Source organism: Poecilia mexicana, unplaced genomic scaffold (assembly GCF_051168715.1).
Source record: "Poecilia mexicana isolate PSO_F unplaced genomic scaffold, ASM5116871v1 scaffold_13, whole genome shotgun sequence".
Lineage (NCBI taxonomy): Eukaryota > Metazoa > Chordata > Actinopteri > Cyprinodontiformes > Poeciliidae > Poecilia > Poecilia mexicana.
The window spans coordinates 18,501,939-18,514,833 of record NW_028263382.1 but is presented as its reverse complement, the minus strand read 5'-3'; the positions used below and the strand labels follow the sequence as shown (position 1 = coordinate 18,514,833).

The window sequence follows — 12,895 nt, the reverse complement described above, 5'->3', positions numbered from 1 at the left end:
TATTTGTCACTGTCTAAAGTTCGAGTTCACCTGGGGTTTGATGGTAAGGTCTGTATCGGCGGTGACACTAATTTACTCCTCTGGATTCAAGGGAGAATGGAAGCGGAACGCAACAGAGCAGCTCCAATGTTATACATTTCATTGGCTAATTGAAAACACACGGGGCTCTGACTCCCTGTCTCCATCCATCCGGGCCTGGTGTGCTACGTCACTGACATATTAGTGCTGCCGTCAGTCCTATGGCATGTATCTGATCACATCCTTTTACTTGATCAGTAAGGTAGAAAATACTAGAGTGGATGACATTGTCGCTGCTTCTATTACTGCAGCTCTAAAGCACAAAGTTGTAACCCAGCCATCCAAAACTCTTGATTGCCAAGGACACACTGATGGCCATCCCTCTCTTAGATGAGCACGTCGTGTCTGCTTTAGGATCTATAAACTGAAAGGTGTAGACTTTTTAGAATAGCTGTCAGAGTCAAAAGTGCTGTCTGTATGATGACCGAGGAGGTCAGCGTGGGCTGCAAAGCTTCCAGGAAAGGCCTCACTTAGACTCATTTATGGGGGCTAATAGACTAAGCTACCATCTGTCCTTATGATTAGGGAAGTCCATTCATGCAAGACCAAAAGCTTTTTTTTTGCTTGCTTCAGATAAACAGCAGCCACATTACAGTGCATTTCTACATGTAGTGCAACAAAATATAAATATGCAAAGTGTGTTGTCCCACTGCGACTTACCTAATCTAAGATAGACTAAAGCACAGGTCAGACAAGTGCATTTGTTTTACTTTCAAAAGTAAAGTAGGATTTCAACTTTCAAAGGTAAGCCATTTGAAACTTGACATTTTTTTTATTTCAGGATGAAGAGTCTAAAGTGGTATTAGATCTCACTTGTTTCATGTTACAGCTACAAATCTTCAGTGTATTTGACTAGATTTGGACTTTTATAACAGAAGAACCCATAGTGTAAAAACATTGAACCTGGTTTCAACATTTTTCACACATAAAATTCTAAAAAGTGTGACATGTTTTGTATTGTTGTCCAGAGTTGGACAAGAAAGAAAAAAAAAAACATTCTCCAGAATAACTCACACCTAGTCAAATAAAATGAATTCTAATTTAACTCTATGTGTCATTCTAACATCAATATGCTTCAATCCAAACCATTATATTGTAGCTCTGGATGCATGTTTATGATCATTGTCTACCTAGAAGGCAAACCTGCATTGTGTTTGCCATGTAAAGGGCACATGTGATCGAAAGAGAAGGATAGTAATCTTGTTACTGGAAAGTTGTGGGTTTTATTTAAACTTAGCCTGGTAGAAACCAGAAAAACGCTACTGTGTGTTGGTCTGCTACAAAATTTTCAACAAAGTAGACGTAAATTTGTGGTTATAGTCTGAAGACATCTCATGAAGTCTTTACTGTTATCACACTTCTGTTGACCTACTAGCCTAATTACAACTACTTCAATTTTTGCAAGTTATAAAGAGCCATCCTTCTTTTATAAGTCACAAGCCTCCAACAGCGACACAAACACACACACACGCACAAACAAATAAGCCTGCCCTTTGTGCTTCTCAGCACCACGTCTTCCCACCCCCACGTCTAGAAAAGGAATGCCCACATGGCCACATCCGAAGGCGGAGAGAAGATTGAAACCAGATGAATGGAGCTTGGTACAGAATTCTTGCCAAGGCTATATTTCACTCTCAGAGCCTGATTAAAACGAGGTGTGGCACTAACTGAGGCCAAGGCAGGCAAGTCTGGCTCTGAGGAGGGAATTTGCTTGCACTCACATTCTAGGCAAAAAATAAAACAGGGGAAGGTTAGTAATAAGGAGCCTGAAAGGGTCTTGTGTATTTGAGGTAGAAAATCTTTCTGACAAACGCAGTTAAGTTTGCAAAATTTTCTCTTTTTATTTAATCCATGATATTTTCTAGAGATTGATAGGACAGGATCCAGCCTTGACACACAAAGTGCTTTATGAAGGATGTAGTGGTTGTCAAGGAGGATGTTTAAAGTAACACATCATATGAAATGAGAGCAAAGTGTAAGAATTTTGGAGCAAGGACTATCACTTGTGTGTAAGTGGCATGCATGAGATGAAATACGTAATTGCGTTGTTAGTTGTATGTTTGTAGAGGTATTCACACCTTTTGAATCTTTCCACATTTCCCTCATTTCACCACTACAGACTTTAGAGTATTTCGTTTCTTTATTTGCGTTACTGCTTTTTAGTACTGATCACTCTAAAGTGGAAGGAAAAGCATACTTAAGAAAGAGTTGCTTACATTTTCATTCACCATTCCTGATTCATATTTCTTTGGTGCTTTAGGGGTTTTAATTTCTAGAGACTGAAATTTCAGCCCATTATTTGCAAATAATGGGCTGAAGGGGGAAGAAGTTCCTTAGGGGGAACTTCTTCCCTCTAAGGAAGGGGGAACTTGACTATTATGTCAAGCTATGTCTTCTTGAGTATTAAATTTTTTCTGTCTGTTTTTCTGTACAAATCTTTAGCGGTGAGCAGCAACAAAACATTATAAAGTATGGAATCTAGATAGTGTAGGTCTCCGTTTGTTTCTGACTGTAGCACCTAGCGCACAAGGTGTGAGCGTGACTGAATGATTAGAGGCCCGTTTTCACCGACTGCCTGCAGCCGGCTCTCTAGAGATAGCCAGGCGGAGTGGGAGAATTTGGTACTATTTTCCAGCGCCGGTTGCCTTCTCTTTCCTCCCCACTGCAGCTGGTCAGCCACACTCGCAAGTTGAAGCCAAGCACACTCCCCTCTATCCCTTTGATATTTCAGTTATGTTACCACCAAGAGGGTTGCAGCTCGACTGCTTGCCGCCTTGCCTGTGCACACTAGTAAACAAAGCCCACTCATTTCATTTGGCTATAATGTTTAATCTACATTTGCTTGGTCAATGAGAGGTTAATCTCATTACCTTGTGCTAAATGGCAAGCTCGGGCATCCTCTGACAAAGAGAAGGCTAGACATGAGTTAATTAAAAGAGCAATTAAAAGAAGACATCAAGTCCCACCAACAGTGGTAATATGTAAGCTCCCTTGACACCAATGCATTGATGTTGAATAACTCCATTCTCCTGCAGTGTGTCACAACTAACAAACCACCTTTCATAAAGAACAAAGGAGAGCAGTAATAGTCGAGCTGACGCATCTTGCTCGAGATCCGCTTGTTTTGTGGCCGAACATGTGTTTCAAACTAACCCTCAGAAGTCACTGTGGTTTACGCACTGGAAGTCAGCTTGTTAAAAGTAATCTTCGCCACTACACACATGCTCCTATTAAAAAATGTTAATTAACTCCAACAGGTTGGTAAAAACCTGACATGCAATTCATTCAGACGGAATTGGACAAAGCTTGCCAGCATTAGAGGTAAATTTCCTAGTGGTGCCATGCCATGCATCCTCTTCTGTCAGAAATGATGAGGCGCACACATTTAAAAAAAAAACCCCAAAAGAACAAAACAATGAACCTGCAAAGTAAGATCTGCTGGACTCGGATTAAAAAAAAAAAAAAAAAGCTTAGAACAGATTCTTATTTTACCCATAAATGCTTTGTATGCAAGTTGAAATATTGAGTTTTACTCTCATTTTATTTTTTATTTTTTACTAATTTAGTGTCCTTCCATGTGGCAATCTAATACTGAACTTCTGGAATTTTGTGTCAACAATGTTTTTTTTTGTTTTTTTTTGTCTTACATGTTCCTTGGTCTTCACAATACGGTGTGTTCAAGAATGTTCTCTAAAAAAGCCTGAGGCCTTCACAGAACAGCTTAATTTATACTGAGATTAAATTACACACAGGTGGATCCTCTTTACTACTGAAGTCGCTTCTAACCGGTTCTGCCCCAGGCAAATTTGTCTCCATTAGATCGTTGCTATTTTCGGTAACCATTTCAAGGGTAGTACAAGTCATGTTATGTCATTACATTGCATGCAAAATCATTTGATTGACAGCAGACTGCATTCATTGACTGATCAATTATTTACGTCATTGCACGAGTGAAGGGCGGCCCTTGCAAACTCCAAACAATATCTCAACCGCCATGAGTGGACAGGTGGACATGACGTCTGCCATCAGAGAGCTGGTCAGTGTGGAGGAATCATGTGTTTAATCATGAGCAGCGCCTGGAGCAAATGCGTTACTTTTGGAGCGGAATGACCGTGATTTAGAAGTTCTACAAGGAGCAAATCAACTGGCCAGTGAGAAACACCAGAAATACATAACGTTAGCTTGCTGTGATGTGCACTTCATGCTTTGTCTTTTTTGTTTTCAAAAAATTCATGCATCAAGAGAGTTTATGCATTTTACACAGTACGACTGTAGTTTGTGTTGGTCTATCACATAAAATCACAATAAGAGAATTGTGTGGCGGTGATGTAAAAAAAAAAAAGAAAAAAAAAAAGAAAAAGGTTATTTTTGCACTGCACTGTATATCAGGCAATGAATCAGCAAAGAACAATTCACTTCAGCTTTGCCCTTCCACAGATAGAACGATCATTAGGAACTTCTTAGTGTTCGGCGCTCTGTTAGCATGCAGCCAAGTGAGGATGCTTCACGGGGGAAATAGCCTGTTAGCTGCATGCCCTGTGGGTACTCCGGGCGGCTGCAGCCTCCCTCCAGATGAATCATAAACAAGTCCCTCGGCCTCCGTGACTTAATCCCCTGTGACATCGCCATGGGGAGACAGCGAAAAGGGAGCGTTGGGTAAAGGAAAACATGCCCTCTGCTCAAGTTTTAAGTGAATTAAACATTAGGTTGAATGTGAATGAGGTGTATCTGAGGGTACGTCATCGAGATGAGGCACTAATTTGTCAAATGCTAGAATAAGGATGCAAGTATGGATATTTTTAGGGGTGTTGGAGGATGGAGCAAAGCTCTATATTTAATATTTGGTTTGTTGACGCAGCAGTCACTTCGTTTCAAGCTCTACCTTGAACCTTTCCCTTCGCCAGCCGTAAGCCCCAACCCACTCCCATTCTTCTTACATGCGAGTATAATGCAAATTCATTTCCCACAGTGCTTTCACTTAAATTTGGCCCCACTGCTAAAGCTTGGGCAGTCTACAGCGTTACAATCAACATCATGCAAAGAAAACCCAGTGGGAACCAATAAAACTGGTATATTTTTGGAACCTGAAAGGAGGATTTGAGTTAGGATGAGACACGTGAAGTATTTTGAAGCCCTCAAGGACTGTTTACTCCCTAATTAAGAAGGAGAATGTTCCAGGCTTCACCCGAAGTTTGCTGCAACGAAAATTGGTGATATATTTTTCTCTGGAGGTTTGGGATATGATTTGCCGACACTGCTGCTTCTGCTGATGCGCTGAGCTTTTGTCTTGAGATTAATGAGAGACGTTTCGTACTCTGGCATTTTAGATCCCACACAAAGGTTATAAATGGCCTCTGACCAGCAAGAAGTTTATGTGGCACGCCCATAAAACACATTCTTCATCCAGGGAAGCAATTATTTTAGCCTATTCCTAACTTTCGCCAACATCAAAAAGTGGAGCTCGGTTCTATGAAAATTACAAACCAATATACAAAAGTATGGTACAAAAGTATTTGTACCAAATGAAATATTTCACATTTTGTCATGTTGCAATAATAGATTCCTGAGTGGCTGGGAGCCAAATTACACTAAGAATCATTTGTCATTGTATCAACTTTACAAAACACTCAGGTCTTCTGGTTCAAGTTTTCTGGGGTTTTTTAATCATATCAATTACTTTGAATTGCCCTATTGCTGAAATGTGTTAAGTCAAATTGCCTTGTCTTCTGTACTTCTACAAGCACATGGAAGTCACATCCTTAAAATGTCAACAGAGTTTTTACTAATATAAATAAAGAATATCTTACCGAGAACTCCTTTGCTGGTTTGTTTATTTTACTAATACTGATACTGCCATCACCGTATCTCACAGTGGAGATAGTGTGTTTATGTGTGAAGTGCTACTTTCTCTCCACACATGGTGTTTGGCATGTTGACCTAAAAGTTCACTTTTGGTCTCATTTGACCAGAACACATTCTAGGTTTGTTGCATGAAAATATAAATTATGTATTCTTTTCCTACCCACTTCAGTTGTGTGCTATTTGGTGTCAGTATTTCACATAAAATCCCAATAAGATACTTTGAAGACAAAAAAGTATAAAAGCTCAAGAGAATGAATAATTTTCCAACATGTCAGTTATTCAAACATGCTGACAATAAGCTGGTTAGTATGCAGTTTTCCGATGACAGAAGAAAGCACCAACAGCAGCTGGATCTTGCTCTACAAGAACCAGGTGTTAGGAAAGCTATTGTTTTCTTAATTCAGACAGCCAGATGGAAATTACAGGTCACATCTGTCTGGTACACATGAGGTACCTTATAAACATTCTGATGTATTCTTAAGTCCCCGATGTTTGTATTATAGGGGAGAAAACTCAGAGCCACATTTTTTTTTTAAATTCAGAGCTGGCTAGAAGTGTCTGGTTGGTTAAGCTCTTAAAAGCTTCAACACTTCTCCTTATCTTTTGTAGCCAGAAAGGTTATATCGCTGATGTCCTTGAGATAAACTCTTTAAATTTGTGGTGTGGACATCAGAACTAATCTTTACACAAGCTCAAGATTAGTAAGAATCTTAATACGAGATTAAATAAAATCAAAGCACAAATAGCGGTACAAAAAGGAAAAAAAAAAAAAAAAATGTCAGTCCTGTCAAACTTCCTGCTTGCTCTGGAGGAAACAAATAATACCCTGTATTGCATCCTTTCTCCTCTGCTGAGGAGAAAGGATGCTGCATTACGTTACACAGGCACCTCAAAAATCCTGTTCTCAGTCTCTGCTCTTTGGGGAAATAGAGGAGTCTGGCAGCCTAAAGCGAGAGGTTACCACCACCATCACCAGCAGGAACTCAACTTCCCCTCACCCCCATCACCATCTATCTCCTTTCTCTCTTATCTCTCGACCTTGATGTACGTCAGACCCCATAAAGAACACACACACACACACACACACACAGTAATTGCCATAATTACTGACGACTGTTCTGACCAGTCGTCTGTTCTAACGACTGGTCAGAACAGAGAATCCATAATCCCGTCTGTCACGTTATGGTCTAAAAATATCTTCCTTCTTGGGTTCATAAGACAGTATGTTTTAGATAGCTTCAAAACACATAAAAAATAAAAAAAACTCTATGAACAACATTACATCTGAGGCACCAAACATTAGTATTATCACAGCGGTAGAAACTCACTGATGTCCTTGAGATAAGGTCAAGGACATCAGTGAGGCACCAGGAGGAGTATCGTTGCTAATTATTGAAAAACAAATTAGGTTGTTGGGTTTGCTCTAGTATTTTCAGAGTTTAAAACATTTTGGAAGAAGACTAAATCAGGGCTATGGTTTATGACATAAGTTAAAACTGTAGTATGCAATGTTCATAAAAATATATTTTTTCACACATTTGTTGAAACTGGCACATGCCGTGACAGTTTGGGGTGAGACAGAATGGGGCTCCTCTTCCTTCTCCCAATGTTCCCAGTGCTATCTAGAAACAACCAATAAGAGCCAGGAGGCTAGTCCTTGTGCCGTCAATCACCGCACTGTGTGGTGGTGCTCTTTGTTACACTACAGCAAGCACAGCCTGTCATAATCGCTCAAGCTAGTTAGCTTTTCCACTGGTGGATAAACAGTTTACCTGTAACCAGTAAGTTGTATCTCCACCATTAGCACATTTAGAAGCAAGTATATGAGGTTAATTGTCAGTGCTAAGACGCTTCTCCTGGCTCTGATAGGTTTTTAATTGGGACGACTCGGAACAGTGCAGTTCCTCAGACAGCAGTAGAAGCTCATGGAGGAGGTGGAAGATATCGATCTTTTCACATATTATGTGTCTCAAAGCAAATTGTCACAACATGGTGACGGTTGTAACAAAATATGCAAAAAAAAAGTTTTTTTTTAAATAAAGGTTACATACTACACCAGGGGTCCCCAAACTTTTTCCTGCGAGGGCCACATAACTGTTCCCTTTTCTGGTCGGGGGCCGGTCTTAGTTTTTCGAGAAAGAAACCCCCCCCTCAACAACCCCTTTTGTTGAGGGGGGGGGGGTGAAACTGTGGACGGGGGGGCTGGATTACTGCCGACGACATATTCGCGTTTGTAGATAGATTTTTACCCAGAATGCAAATGGAAAAAAACCGTGAGCGAAACGGTGACTGGTACTGACTAGTATATATTCCATTGAGGGAAACTAAGTTTCATACCTGCTCAAGAGCCCCCCTGGTGGTTGAAGAAAAATCCACATATATATGAAAAAAAAACACTGAACGCTCTCTGGTATTGCTCAGGGGGCCAGACCAAATGAGGAGGCGGGCCAGATCCAGCCCGCAGGCCACAGCTTGGGGACCCCTGTACTACACCCTCATGGAGGGCGTGCTGCCCTGTGTCAGGGTAAGATCAAAGAAAATTGCAGACCTTTTCTTGCAGCGTGTAAGTGTGTGTATATATATATATACTCACACACACACACGCATACACATCCCACTCAACTACAGATTATAATGGTCCAGGATTCAATTATCTAAAGGAGAGTAACATTTTATCACTAAACTTTCAGACATGACTTGATAAAAATTGGCTGGTGTGGTATAAATCCACTTACAGCAGACATGTGTTTATTTATCCCAATGTAGCCAATCAGGACCACTTTATCTTTCCTATTCTTGGTGGATTAGGCACTAATCTGTTCGCTGAGGGGAAAAAGGAAGAGCGGGAGTGGAAAAAAAAAAAAAAAGCTTTTCTCTATCATCTCCCCCGCATTAATGTTTCTATTAGTGGTGCCTCCCAATGATGCAATGTGACACTTGTGGCTCTGCATGAGAAGCCATGCTAATAGGAGGAAGAGAATAAGAGGTCAGAAACACAGAGAGAAAAAGACAGATTAATGCTGTTCCTGCATGAAAGATTGCATGTGTGCAGAGGCGGTACGAATGAACATTCACGCAATTTTAATAGGTAGTGACATACACCTTTTGATGAGCAGTTTCTGCATAAATAAATCAAATATAACTTGTATAAAGTAATGGTGTAACAGAATCTCTTGCCACAAGACCTGGTTAAGCACTAGTTGCTGTTAGTGTGTGACCATCTGAAGAAAGGATGTAGGCTCTTTCGTGGTTGCTATGTTGCATTGAAAGAACCAACTAGAAACTTCTCAACGTGATTGTCAAACTGTCAGATGGTAACAATGTTAAAACTAGTATTGCTTCCAATGGGTGCAAAAGATCTGTTTCATGGATTTTTTAAAAGTTGGTTTACCTCTAGTCCAAAATCTAACTCTTCTGTCACATTGTTTTTAATTCTTTCACATATTAAACAGGCATATTAAGCAGGTCTAAATATGAGGAAAACAAACTAATTTAGCGAAACATCAAGTCCTCCCCTGTCTTTGAAGTAAGCGCTTCACTTTGATCAGGTGCCTTTTTAACTAGTGCGTGTGTATTGGGATCAAGAGTGTGGAAATCCCACTGTTCTACTTGGAGAACATGGGACTCTTTTGTTGTGATGTTTACATTTCAACCAGCATAGGGCGACGTTTTAAGAAGCAAATACACATCTTGCTCTCTTCCTATAAACAATCTATAGAGAATACATACCTAATTAGCCATTTGACTCGCATAGACATTTCTTAGGCTGCATCTTCATGGCTGTTCACAAGCACATGGGTGGATGCACACTGGAGTAAGGAGAGTAAATGCTTCCCTCAGCAATGTGTTACCGACTACATGGTGTAACCTTTCCAGCCCCGGTGTCCTTCATCCCTAAGGTCTACCTTATTAAAGCCTGGCCCCACTATCCTTCACTAATGCAAAGCAGGAAGGGTAGAATGAACATCCATCTGAGGCTGAAAGTGAGGATATAAAAAGAAAACAGGATTGGAAGGGAACTCCCTATCTTTTCATCCTTTAAGTACTCAATGCATGCTTGTCTCTGTGATGATGAATCTCCTATGTGGAAAGAAACACAATCATGCACTGCACTGCATTGTATCTGCATGAAATGTTAAACACGTGCATTAAAAATGCATTTAATTTCTTCAGTGAAACAATGTGCTTTAGATCCTTATCACAGCTCCAAGCAGGCAGTGTCCCTGCCCATCAGTCCCCACGCTACCCTGTACAGTATACGTAGGTCATCTTCGCTGCTAAAAGCGCTGGAAAAAAAGTCTAATGACATTTGAAAGGCAGCTCATAAAGTTCCCACTGGCAGTTTTCTTTTACAGTGCCACATTCTTCACTGTGTAATGCAGTAGATTAAAAAGAACAGTCTCCAGTTGTCTAACTGTGGATGTAATGTCACTGGGCTTTAAAAGAATTAGCTCTAATGTCACTCTGTCTTGCACACCCGAATGTCACTGGCTTGTAATTGGTCTGCTTGTATGACTGCAATGCAGCTTGTGTCTGGGAGCGACGGAAAGACACAAAGTTTGTTTTAAACGGTCTAGAGCAATAGACGATGGGCCAAATACCCGAAGACTTTGACCGTGCTCAAATACATAGTGACCTGCTTTGGTGCGTCTTTTTTCCACTACTGCCTGGACTTCATAGTGATGCAATGCAGAAGAAAGAGCAGAGAAGGTAAAGTTAATTAGTGCCAAACAGTAGTCAAATATCTGTGCATATAGTAATCTGCAGAGCCACTGCAGAGTACTCTACCAGTTTTATACTGCCTCACAGCGCTTAATGTTGTGATACAATTAAAATAGATTTTACTGAACATTAAGTAAATATTTGATTGTCATGCAGCCAAATAAATGCACAAATGTCAGCATGTGGAAGCAAATGCAGCACCCTGGGATTCACCCTGAGAGTAAAATATTCAGAGGTCAGAGGTGAACTAGTCACAGCTGCTCTAAAGTCCGTAGCCGACAGGGTCTGAGGACACAGAGAGATAAATCGCAATGTTTTGCTTTCTCTTTGTACACACACAAACACACCCTGGCATAAGTGAGAACTAATCAAAACTACAACATCCCCTGTCACATCACAGCTTCCAAGGACTACTCGCCCGACTTCACTTCTGACACTAATATTTGTTAAAATGTCTTCCTTCACTTAGAAAAGGGATAAATTCCTAACTTAACGTTTGATTTGATGAGGTCAGTGCTGTCATTTCTCTCTTTTCTTAATGTGCTTGACAGAACACATTGCACAAGACTCAAGTTTTCAAAAACCTTAATGGTATTTCACCAGTTTTCCCCAAAGGAAAAACTCGGCGTCAGCGGTTAGTTTTGAAATGCAATAGGAATGTGAGAAGAGAGCCAAACAGGAATGTGTTGTGCAAATGTGACTGGATCGGAGAAGAGAAAATAAGTTGCTTTGCAAAAGTATTTCTAAAGCATCACTGTGAAATACAAGCAAACGATGCACAGGTACCTACACATTTAGTCCCTTTAAATACGACATCCCCAAATTACATTCAAAACAGTTCAAGGCATTTCAGTATAAATATATCTGTTCTACGAAGGCCTCAGTTCAGAAAAACATGCTCTTGTATACAGAATAATGTAGATCATGTAAACAGAATGAAAGAAGGAAAAACGTGAACTGTGACTACTTTTCTGTTTATGTTTGCAAATTTGTTTACTCTGGAAAGTTTGTCATGTTAGGACTACAGCTGCATTCTGCCTAATTTCAGTCGAAGGTTAATTCATTCCTTCTCTGTGATTACACAAAGTTAAGTAAGTTTGGGAAGGGGAGAGCTACCACAGCACTCTTACGCAAACAAATAAAAAAAAGTGAAAAAAAAGTCACAAAGCTGGCCTCCTTGCCTCTTTTGCAGACTCGCACACGCACTAGTTGACCTCTTTGCATCTATGACCAACAGCCCAGACATTCCTCATTCTGGCTCCATCTGAGCTTTGTTTGGATTAGCTGAGAGGGAGCAAAACCCTCTTGGTCCCTGTGGCTGCTCGGCACACGTCAGCCTGCTGCTGGGCTGAACTTGCACAAAAACGCACACCCACACACGCTGACATGCTAAGCCTAAGCGCACTCTCCCTAATGTATAGTCGAATCTAAAAACTCTCGAACACGCAGCAGTAGGTACTTTCTAAAACCAACACAGACGACACACTCACTCTCATGTATGCACACACACAAAGCTCACATGAATGCAACACTGACCAGTCATCTGGCCTTATACAGGCATAGTGGCTACCCATTGCCTTTCATGGGAGCTGGCTTCTTAACATCATGTCCTCAAGCTCTCTGGAGCTCTACCAGTTCACAGCAGGAGAGGAGGAACGATAGGAGAATGGAGTGAAGAGAGAGACAGTGGGCTAGTTTAGATAAAAAGCCAAGAAGACTGATAATGGAAAGGCTAGAGGAAAGTAAGAGTAAGAGAATGGTCCAAGGAAAGGAGTGAGAGCAGTAATGCAACAGCTAGCAGGCCAGGGAGAGAGAGAGAGAGAAAGAGAGAGAGAGATGAGAAAACAAACCCGTGGCATGAGACAGATGGGATGAAGTGTGCTCTTTCAATGTTTATGCTTTAGTCCTTTGGAAAGAGAGTTTTCCCTTCACAGAGCCTCTGGTCGTGGGCTCAAAAAACACCCCTAGAGACAATATCAGAGCTGAACTGAAGTTTTCTCTGACCACTTACACACGTAGGTGAAAACATTTTAACAGAATTAAATCCACACAGTCGTCTTGATTAATAATGGACCATCGTTCTCGTACAGAAAAACTTTTATGCGACATTTATCATGTTTGAGTTTGACAGTTAAATCAAAGAGCTGACAATGGCATGCTGTAATAACACATGAGTTTTTGCATGTTAGATATAATACAGACAATGAGATCACTTTACAAATGCTTTCGAGCA

At 40.7% G+C, this 12,895-nt stretch overlaps 1 protein-coding gene across 1 annotated transcript in view; it reads right to left on the bottom strand.

Moving 5' to 3' along the window:
• clmpb (CXADR like membrane protein b) overlaps positions 1-12,895 on the bottom strand; it is a 77,919-nt gene that overhangs the window by 28,700 nt on the left and 36,324 nt on the right. The gene's annotated exons all lie outside the window — the stretch shown is intronic.